The sequence below is a fragment of the Spinacia oleracea genome, chromosome 6, assembly GCF_020520425.1.
Source record: "Spinacia oleracea cultivar Varoflay chromosome 6, BTI_SOV_V1, whole genome shotgun sequence".
Lineage (NCBI taxonomy): Eukaryota > Viridiplantae > Streptophyta > Magnoliopsida > Caryophyllales > Amaranthaceae > Spinacia > Spinacia oleracea.
In genome coordinates, this window is record NC_079492.1 from 136,974,991 (window position 1) to 136,986,787 (window position 11,797).

Sequence of the window (11,797 nt, forward strand, 5' to 3'; positions counted from 1 at the left end):
TTGACCAAGGGGGAGCTAGGTAATTAACTTCCCATGTTTTGTAGGAATTTCAACTTCCCATGAATTCCAACTTCCTCCATTTTAACTTTTTTATGTCAACCAAACAACTACCCTATCTATAAATTCCCATGAATTTCCACTTCCCTCATTTCATTAACTTCTATTTTCAATTTTACTTGACCTTGTTTTCCAGGCATCTGATTTATGTATAGTTGGCACTTTCAGGTAAGAGGAAGAGATGGTGTTTGTGCGAAAATTGATTATTTAGAATGCTCTTATAAGTACACTATATAAATTAAACATTTTTATATTCTTAGTTAAACAAGGCCGACGACTAATTCGATCTTTTTGGTGAATCGTATCCAATCTAACGACAGAAGCTTGATAAAATTTTAATAATTTTGACAATATGCTAATATGCTATATCCCAAAAAATTGCATTTGTTATATGTTCATGCTTCGTTAGCCTTAAAACACAATATTGTTTCATGTCGTAGTTCCACGATTGTTAAATGGATTGTAATAACTTAATAAGTGATGGAAAAGAATAGATGCTCTGAGTGGCTACAAATTCCTCAATCACGTGTTGTTAGAAATTAAGCTTAAGGGTGGTCAAACACTATTTTAAAAGTTTCTTGTTACTATGGTATCATAAAATGTCTATTACGTGCTTAATTATCAAAAAAAATCAAATACTACACCACAATAAGCTTTTGATAGCGCTTATTTTAAAGAATTACAACGGTTTATAAGCTGTTAAGATAGATTAGGAGTATTTCCTAATATGTTTAGATATGGAGTACGTAGGATTGATAAATATTGCTTTGTTAGAGTTAAAGTAGGACTCTAATACTTTGTATTATATATTCAGATTATTCTAATGAGAAAGATAAGACGGGTTCTCATATTTATCATGGTATCAAGAGCAAGGTTTGAGTTTTCTTCCGCAAATTAAATCACAAACATACGAAGGTGAGGCAAGCCATAAATCATGGCTGAAAGCAGTGATGACGAGGGGGTAGTGCAGAAGTCCCATACGAAGGTAGATGATGCGGTGATGAAGCTTGCTACAAAAGCATATGTTGTTAATGACGTGAACATGCCTGCAGTGAGGGTAAATACTTTGGTAGGTGGGGGATAGAGGCAGCCTATTAATTCAACAATTACAGAAGGTCTTGCAGGGATCTCCACAACTCAGGTGCAACAAATTACCGATTTGTTGACGTCAAAAGCCAAAACAAAACTGCAGGATAAGAGTTTTACTTGGATAATTGATATCGGGGCTTCAAATCACGTCACCTTTGATCTTTCGATATTGAAGAATACCACGACAATTCCAAATTGTCCCGTAGGCCTCCCGGATGGGCAGACGGCTAATTCCAACCAAGCAGGATCAGTAGACTTGGAAGGAGGATTAACTCTTCATAATGTTTTATTTGTTCCTAAATTAAACTGCAATTTAATTTCTGTGACGCAATTAAGCGATGAATCAAATTGTTCCGTTCAGTTTACTAACAAAATATGTGTGATACAGGACCGGACGACGAGGAGGATGATTGACGTGGGTGAACGAGAAGATGGACTTTATTTTTTCCGTGGTGTTCCGTTGGTCAAAGTGCGTGTGGTTGAGACCGAATGTATGGTGGAACTGTGGCATCAACGAATGGGGCATCCGTCGGAAAAAATTGTTAAGCTTCTTCCTCCTGTGAGTGGTGCTATTAAGAAAAATAATAATGTTTGCGATATATGTCCTCGTGCTAAGCATACTAGGAATAGTTTTCCTATTAGTCAAAGTAATGCTAATATTATGTTTGAATTGGTACATTTAGATTTGTGGGGGCCTTACAAGACACGTTCGTCTTGTGGAGCTCGATATTTTTTAACTATAGTAGACGATTTTTCTAGAGGGGTATGGATTTATTTGCTTCGTAATAAAACGGAGGTTGAGGAAGTTTTTATGAATTTTGTTGCTATGACTAAACGTCAATTTAATCAGGACATTAAAGTAATACACAGTGATAATGGGACAGAATTTAATTGCTTACAAGGTTATTTTTTTAAGAATGGAATTTTGTTTGAATCATCATGTGTTGGTACTCCACAACAGAATGGTAGAGTAGAAAGGAAACACCAACATCTATTAAATGTGGCAGGGGCGTTACGTTTTCAGGCTAAGTTACCAAAGAAATTTTGGGGGGAATGTATTCTAACAGCATGTTACTTGATAAATAGAACACCCACTCCTTTGCTTGACAATAAAACGCCGTATGAAATGTTATTTGGTAAAATCACATCATATGAGTTGATTCGTGTCTTCGGATGTCTTTCTTATGCACACAATCAACGGAGTAAAGGGGACAAATTTGATTCTCGGGGTAGAAAATGTATTCTTATTGGTTACCCGTTTGGTAAGAAAGGGTGGCAATTGTTCGACTTAGAAACTCGGAAATTCTTTGTATCGCGCGACGTTAAATTTCATGAGAAAGTATTTCCTTATACTGAGGGGGTGAGAAATGATGTTGTCCAAGTAATGGAGGCAGGGGAACATTTAATTTAATGGTTTATGGGAGTGATGACGAGGATTATGTTGGTAATAGCATTGCCAGGAAGCAACTTGTGGAAAATAGTAATGCAGTAGTGGGTGATTTTAATAATGATGCTCATCACACAAGGGCAACATGTGTGAGTGAGGGAGAGGAGTTGCCACGCCATAGTGAGGAGCTGCAGGGGGCATGTCAGGAGGCGCATAGTCAAGTAACATCTCCTGGTCATATATGTAGTGATAATGCAGTTAACAATGAAAAATTTGCAGCATCCCGGGTCAGATGTGCAGAGATAATGCACATAGCAATGAAGATTTGGTCGCGTCTGGGAGTACGACAGTAGGTACGGGGAGTGAGGAAGAATTGGGGCGAGGGAAAAGACAAAAATTTCCTTCATTTAAGCTTCGAGACTGTGTGACACATACTATATGGAAACTTAAAAGTCCATCAACAAATTCACCTTCGACATTATCTTCTTCAGGTACTCCCTATCCTATAACATATTTTGTTAGTTATGAACGATTTTCTACAAAACACAAAAATTTTATTGCAGCTATAACAGACGGCAAAACTCCGAAATCTTTTAAAGAGGCAATGAAACATGAGGCATGGAGAGAAGCTATGAGTGCAGAAATAGACGCACTTGAAGGCCAGGGAACATGGGTACTACAAAAATTACCTCTAGGAAAGAAAGCACTCGGAAGCAAGTGGGTGTATACGGAGAAAAGAGATGAGGACGGAAATTTAATCCGGAATAAGGCAAGATTGGTTTGTTTAGGCAATCATCAAGTAGAAGGTACCGATTATAATGAAACTTTTGCACCAGTTGCTAAAATGTCGACAGTACGGACTTTCTTGGCAGTTGCAGCAGTGAAAAATTGGGAAGTGCATCAAATGGATGTACATAATGCTTTTTTACATGGTGACTTGGAGGAAGAAATTTATATGAAAATTCCACCTGGATTTCATAAAAACAATACTCACATGGTTTGCAGGATGAAAAAATCTTTGTATGGATTAAAACAGGCACCCCGGTGTTGGTTTGAAAAACTGTCAACCGCCTTGAAGAAATATGGATTTAAGCAGTCTTACTCAGATTATTCGTTATTCACTCTGTCAAAGGGAGAATTGCAGTTGAGCGTTCTAGTGTATGTTGATGATATGATAATTGCAGGAAACAATGTATTTGCGTTGAATAGTTTTAAAGCATATTTGAGTCAATGCTTTAAAATGAAGGATCTAGGACATCTGAAATATTTTCTAGGACTTGAAGTTGCTCGCAGCAAGAGTGGATTTTATATTTGTTAGAGAAAATATGCGTTAGACATTATTACAGAAACAGGTCTATTAGGTGCTAAACCTGCAGACTTTCCAATGGAGCAAAATCACAAATTAGCACTTGTAGAGGGTAAAAAGCTAGATGATGGGGAGAAATACAGGCGTCTCATAGGCCGTCTTATTTATTTGGCAGTAACTAGACCAGATCTGGCATATTCAGTGCACATTCTATCACAGTTTATGCAAGATCCGAGAGAGGAGCATTGGGAAGCAGCATTGCGGGTAGTACGATACTTGAAAAAGTGTCCTGGACAAGGCATTCTTTTACGTTCTGACAGTTCACTACGGCTAGAGGGATGGTGTGACTCGGATTGGGCTAGTTGTCCGTTGACTCGTCGCTCGTTAACGGGGTGGTTTGTATTGCTCGGTTTATCTCCTGTGTCTTGGAAGACTAAGAAACAACATACAGTATCACGTTCCTCAGCAGAAGCAGAGTATCGTTCGATGGCGGCATTGACTTGTGAGTTGAAATGGTTGAAGCAACTACTTAGAGATCTGGGTGTAGAGCACAAGCAGGGCATGAGTGTGTTTTGTGATAGTCAGTCCGCCCTTCACATTGCTCAAAATCCGGTGTTTCATGAGAGAACGAAACACATTGAAGCCGACTGTCATTTTATACGAGATGCAATCAAAGAAGCTAAAGGTATTATTTGCCCGTCGTACGTATCAACGAAGGTGCAATTAGCAGATATTTTCACAAAGGCATTAGGAAAAGCACAGTTTGAATTTTTTCTTGGCAAGATGGGCATTCGAAATCTACATGCTCCACCTTGAGGGGGGATGTTAAGATATATTTGGAGTATTTCCTAATATGTTTAGATATGGAGTACGTAGGATTGATAAATATTGCTTTGTTAGAGTTAAAGTAGGACTCTAATACTTTGTATTATATATTCAGATTATTCTAATGAGAAAGATAAGACGGGTTCTCATATTTATCATAAGCGCTGTTAATTATGGCCTTATGGGCGTTGTTAAAAGAATTATACCGCTTTTTAAAAGCGCTTTTAATGCTACCCCATTTAAAAAGCACGTACTTAATATATAAGAGATATAGATGTTCAATTTAAGAGAACCCTAAATTACTGAATTGTATATTAGAATATTTTTTACCATTGTTATTTAACCTTTTTATATGGGACTACATAATCGCTGGAAAAATGTTGGCACCACGCAAATGTGGACCGGAACATCAAAAGGAAATGTACATGCAAGATGAGCAAAAGCTTAAGAAAATAAATGTATACCAATTAATTGTGCAGACAAATGGATACTGAATTTATTTCCAGAACAATGAACGTACATATTTTCTTCAATAAAACAGATGGATGTAAGTTAAAAATTTACAAGGCTTTTAACATCGTATTCCTGATACCATTCATCTAAAAATTCACAGCTCTAGCGCATTGTCTCTCCACATAGACGCATAATTTCTTCAATTTCGCAAGCTTTCTCCACGGTCAAGAGTTGCAGTATTCACATAAGCTTGTATTTCAAATATATGAGCTTTAGATTCTGCAACGTTTCTGACAATGGAAAATGCAGATTTGCCAATATAAGATGAAGCAATTGACATTATCCCAACAATATTAATCAATCCATGAGACATCAACCTTGGCCTAACAACTAGTTTCATTGCAATCCATTAAATCTGAAAGTTGACCTGCATTTAGAAGAACAAATGACGGGATATTCATGAAAAAAGGCAAATCTTTTGTTCAGGCCTATTCATGAAAAATTGAAAACCCATAGTGTGGTAAAAAAGTCTCTCAATACTACACCAGGATAATTGATACATAGAGTATGCTAAAAAATTACTCCACTAAGAACCATAGTTGAGGGGGAAATTGAAATATGACACATGACTTTAATTTGTAGATGAATTAAAAAAAAAAGGCAAATTTCAGCAGAAACACACCTTCTGGCTTTGAGTATAAGTCACCTCCGATGCATTACGCGATAATGAAGTACCAGATCCTCTGGGTTTTTTTTTTTCCAGACATAAGCTCATACGGTTGCCAAACTCATTTAAGGAGATAATACCTGAAAAGATATGTGTTTCATGCAGGACATATACTACACACATAAACTGCACATAACCCTCACATTAAATCTCAAAGTGCTACTGGGAAAGAAACAGATGCTTTAAATCTCAAAGTGCTACTGGGAAAGATTAAAGAGCAAGATCATCATGAGCTGGGCCCTGTCTTGAGGGAGGTCGCGCATCTTCTCAATCAGTCCTGGGTGGGAGATCTCACTCACATTCCTAAATTTTGTAACAAAGTGGCTCATTCACTAGCTGCTCATTCTCTTATCATGGCAGTTGGAAGCAAATTACATTATATTATCCCTTCATGTGCAAAGAGTGATTATGAGGCAGATTTTGAAAATGCAAATCCAGAATATGCTGAAACGATAAGAAGAAATGTAAGGGATGAGGCCAACTCAATTGTAGGGGCCAAACGCTCAATTGATAATGCAGATACCTTGAATCAGGTGGCGACATCAGGCACTGCTGCTCAACTGGTGTTTGGTTCAATTGTTACAGACATCAAGGAAGCCATGGATAATTTGAAAAATATTGATAAAGGGAAACATGATAAGGGTAAAGGGATAGCTTTTACACCTTTTGTTGTTGGTGGTTCAACAATGGATACAGCAATTGAAATTGTTGAAGTAGAGGATGGGGAGATTACCAACAGCTGAAGTACTTAAGTTCTGCAGGGTTTTCAAGCAATTTTGGAGGAAGATAATGCATACGATCTGGATATTCATGCTTCCTTTGCTTGATGTTTATTTACTAAAACTTTGTTTTTCTACGTATCTTAAGACTACCAAGGCTACGATTTGTAGGTTTTTATGCCCCTTTTTGGCAAGTTTTTGGTTCTTGGGGGGTTTTTCCAGTCATGGTTGTGAGGCCTTGGTTTATTTGCTACTTGGATAATTTTGCCCTTGCTTTGCAAGGCTTTTTCCCATGTATATTTTAGTATCTTAATAATATAACGTCGTCGGCTTGAGTAAAAAAAAACTGCCCATAACCCTCGATCTTTCAAGACCAAGGCACTCTATTCTTTATTGTTATAAGGCCTAAAACAATTAGCTACCAAAGTAAACACAAACAGGACACCAACAAATCACATTTCGGCAATGTCATCCTTATTCAATCTGAAATTAATCAATGCCACTTTACCAACCTAGCCATTATATCATAGATGAATTTTCCAACTGAATATCAGAAAGTAGTTAAATTTTGTAGTTAATGTTTACTAGTGAATAGTGATGAATAACAGCGCGTCTCCTGTGAGACCAGTCACACCATCAACTTGATGGTGTGACGAGCGCGAAACCAATAGCGTACCTCCCCTAAAACTATAAAAAAAAAAAGTAACAGATCTAAACTATAGAAGTAACATACCTAAACTAAAAAAGTACCTCCACTAAAATTATATAAAAAAAAGTAACATGTCTAAACTATATAAGTAACATACCGAAACTAAAAATGTACCTCCCCTAAAACTATTCCGTATAAAAAAAAAGTAAGATGTCTAAACTATAGAAGTTACCAAAACTAAAAAAGTATCTCATCTAAAATTATCAAAAAAAGCAACATGTCTAAACTATAGAAGTAACATACCTAAACTAAAAAAAATACCTCCTCTAAAATTATTAAAAAAAAGTAAAATGTCTAAACTATAGAAATAACATACCTAAATTAAGAAGGTATCTCCCCTAAAACTACTCCGTATAAAAAAGTAACATGTATAAACTATAGAAGTAACATACCTAAACTAAAAAAAGTACTTCGTCTAAAATTATATAAAAAAAAGTAACATGTCTAAACTATAGAAGTAACATACCTAAACTAAGAAGGTATCTCCCCTAAAACTACTCCGTATAAAAAAAAGTAACATGTATAAACTATAGAAGTAACATACCTAAACTAAAAAAAGTACCTCCTCTAAAATTATAAAAAAAAGTAACATGTCTAAACTATAGAAATAACATACCTAAATTCGCAATTGTGAACTGGTCTCACCATCAGTTGATGGTGAGGACAGTCTCATATAAGAATTTGGGGATGAATCAAGCCTGCATAGTGCATACCAAAACTTTTGTGCTCCTAGACATAGATTTTTTTTCTCTTCTCACAATGAAATGTATGACCATATGTTTTTCTAATTAGCTTGATTTCATTGTAGCAGTGGCTGCATTCCTCTCTTGTTCACCAATCTCCTTTACACCATGGGCAATTAGTTTAAAAGGAACTACCTACTAATTTCTCATTCTTAGACTATAATTTGTAAAATTTAGACAAAGGTTGTACAAACTCTCACCATATTTGTAGCAACCTCAATACCAATACCTCAAATTCTTATAAAAAGTGATCCCGGCAAGTTTAATCAACAAAACTCAATTAGACCATGAGATTTTCAGACTTATTTTTTTTTCCCTTAGAACATTTTCAAAATGTTCATGATTTTTCTACTATTTTCACCACAACTGCACGTCATTCAAATGAAATATAGAAGTTGCAAATAGAAATCAATATCAATTATAATGTAGCTAGACATGTACATTGTACCGCTACGAATCAAAATAATACTTATTTTTTTCCTTTATTCAGAGCAAGCGCAGTAATTGTCATAGATGCGCTCACTCTGAGGGGGCTAGTTGTACGGGGTATCCTACCGGCATTACTTGATACCGGCAGAACTCCCCGTAAGTAAATATTATCCTGCAGGTAATCTGCCCATCTTAGGTAAACAACACCTACCGGCGTATTTGAAGTCCACTAACGGCTATATCGCGAAGGCGGCCAACCAACGATCAACCACGGGTCACTGTCAAACAGGTCGCTATCCCACCACAAGGGACCCACTTGACCGTACCCTGGGATTGGTCTATATAAGAAGCACCTCATTTATTGCTATGAGATAGACAAACACTTAAACACACTTCTTTCTTACTTCTTGATTATCTCTTAATCACTTCTTAATTCGTCTGTAATCTTACTTAGGCGTCGGAGGGGGATCCTCGAACCACCCCCGAGGCTAGTTAATCTATTCTGTTGTGTAGGTACAAGCCGGCATACCAACAGGAGTTCAGTATCCCACAGTCAGTTGTTCTTATTCCACACCCGGAACATACATGTACCTCAAAGATGAAGAGAATGGATCGGATGTTACACGAATGGTATCAACACCATCCATTTCCATTGTCCTTTTTGTCAAAAGTAAACCTAAATTAAGAATACCCAATAAGCCATAAATCAGTAATTGATGATTGTAGAGAGAGATTTTGACAAATGAACAATGGCTATACCTGATGTTAAATTGATGGAACCGATGTTAAATTTTAGCAGAGGATTTATCTTTGAAATTTATCAAATTAACATCCATTAAAAAACGTTTTAGGGAAATTAAAAAAACCTAAATACATTATAAAAAAAATTGAATAAAATATATCGAAATTGAAGTGAAATCTGACCTATCCATATTCCTTGAGTCGTCGATTTATCCAAATTACACAAATTAGAACACAGAATATGGAAAACTGAAAGTGGGGAGAGATAACAAGATAGAGTGAGAAAAATACAAACTGCAAACAAATTGGGAGTTGAACGAATTTGCAACTTCTTTGAGAAATGGGGATTTCTCAGCAGAACAGGGCAACAGGCCAGTGAGAGAAGGAGATGGTCGAAGGCAGTGAGAGATCGAAGGAGATGAGAGAATGATATATGCATATTCTATAGTGTTTTTACCTAGTGCCTTAATACTTTTCTATCTTAAATGAGCTCTTAGGAGCCGTTTTTAGTACTAATATGTGTTGTGTAGTGTGCCATGAGTTTTCAGGTTGTTTGAAGGGAAATTGGTCTTTTTAGGCTCGTTTTATGAAATTATACGGGCCACTACACGATACTAAGCATGTTCGGGATAGTCATTGTCAACACTAAGGAGCCTACGATGCTTATATTTGATCCCTAAGAGTTAGACTCGGTGATAGAGGGAAAAATGGCGTCCCAAGGCCTATATTTAAGGTCGCCAGACGATCCACGGGCGAAGGGAGACTAATCGAGCAACAAGAAGGAGCAAAACTCACACCTACACGCGCCCGATCGGGCACCATCTTGTCAACTTCTTCAAGGCGAAGAGCTACCCATCAAGCGAGGAATTAAGTCTACAGCACGCACCCGATCGGGCGCCCATCGTTCGGTATCCATCGGGCGCCTGAGCTGTTGCCTGCAAACTGCTGATATTTGGCGAGTTGTTCGCCCGATCGGGCTGTCCTTTGCCCAATCTGGCGACGACATCCTAGGCGCATCCTTGTAGCTTTGATGATCCATTTTTATTTGGGTTTTTAGGCAAAACTATAAATACTAAAGCTTAAATAATTTGTAGACATCTTATTTTCAGCACTTTGAAGTTTTACTTAGTTTATTTTCTCTCTCAAACTTTTGTTAAACACTTTTATTCTTAAATGCAAGTTTCAAGCTTTCAATTGATTCTTCGTTCATCAATTCGGTATTGATTCGTTCCTTATTTTCTTATTCAATTTCATTTATGCTTTCATTAAATATGTTTGTTTTGTTTACTTTAAGTGGTTGTTAAAATCTAGGGTTTTGGGAATCCATGAATTAATATGAAGGGATGAATTATTATTGTTGATGGTTGTGTTATTGATTAGTTTCCTATTGATTGGTTTTATTGCTATGCAATTATATTTGCACATGTTTAATTGTTATAGTTTCGCAGTATTGAGTTAATAATCGAGATATGCAATTTGATGCTAAGGCTAGTTTCATTTGATAGAATTAGTTTTAATAAATTGCGAGAGCCTGTTATTACTAATTCTTCGATTATTATCAATTCGAGAAGCATGTTATTCTGATTAATTGTTAATTATTGTGTTTCATCCTGGAATATTGTTCATCGGTGAACCTACACCCTAGGCCTTTTATTATTGATTTCTCTTTGTTTAATTGTTGCAGTAGTTTAATCACTCAAACCAACCTATTTTCCTGTTACCAATAGTCTAGACCTTTGTTTTAGTAGTGGGAAGAACGTTGTTTCCCTGTGGATTCGATCCTGACTTCCCTTGCTATTTGGTTAGTGAATTTAGGTTATCTTTTATTAGGTGATACGACTTTAGCCTATCAGAGAACTTGGAAAAAAGGGTCTTAACTGTGGCCAAAGGAGATCTAGGAGATGAGAGAACAGGCCAGTGAGAGGAGGAGATGGTCGAAGGCTTTTTTTTGTTTGTTTAAAACTATAACTTCCTTTTTTTTTTTAGATAACTTACTAGAAATTAATCACGCCGTTTTAAAAAAAAGCGTTGTATTGGTATAGGTTGGTTTGAGTGATTAAACTACTGCAACAATTAAACACTGTATTGCAGGATTAATTATTTGATACAAAGCGTTATTAATTAGGTGTTGTTAATTAATGTTTTTGTTATAGTAAAAATTACATTTTAGAAGTAGGATTCGAAAAACATTCAAGAGACAGTACAACATCTTCGAGAAACAAGGTCATGTAATGTACTCTCTTTAGAGGTTGATTCTTTGAAACAATTTTAGTTACCAATTTACCATAACCATCACTTTGGGTCTTCCTAAAGAAATAATAAGCATTTTGTAGCATATGTATAATGTACCCCTTAAATCTTTTGCACGCTAGCCGATAAACGTAGATAAATTAGTTATTACTATATACGTAGTAAAGTTCGCATAGTATATATTCCTTGAAGAGGCTTCCAATATTGCAGGACACAAATGTTGAGAGTAAATAGGTCTGGAGGTCCCTTAACTTTGCCAAAAGGAGCAGTTAAGTCCCTCAAGTTTCAAAAGGAGCATTTAGGTCCCTCAAAATGGATGGAATAAGCTATTTTTATTAACACCGTTACATTTTCCGTTAAGT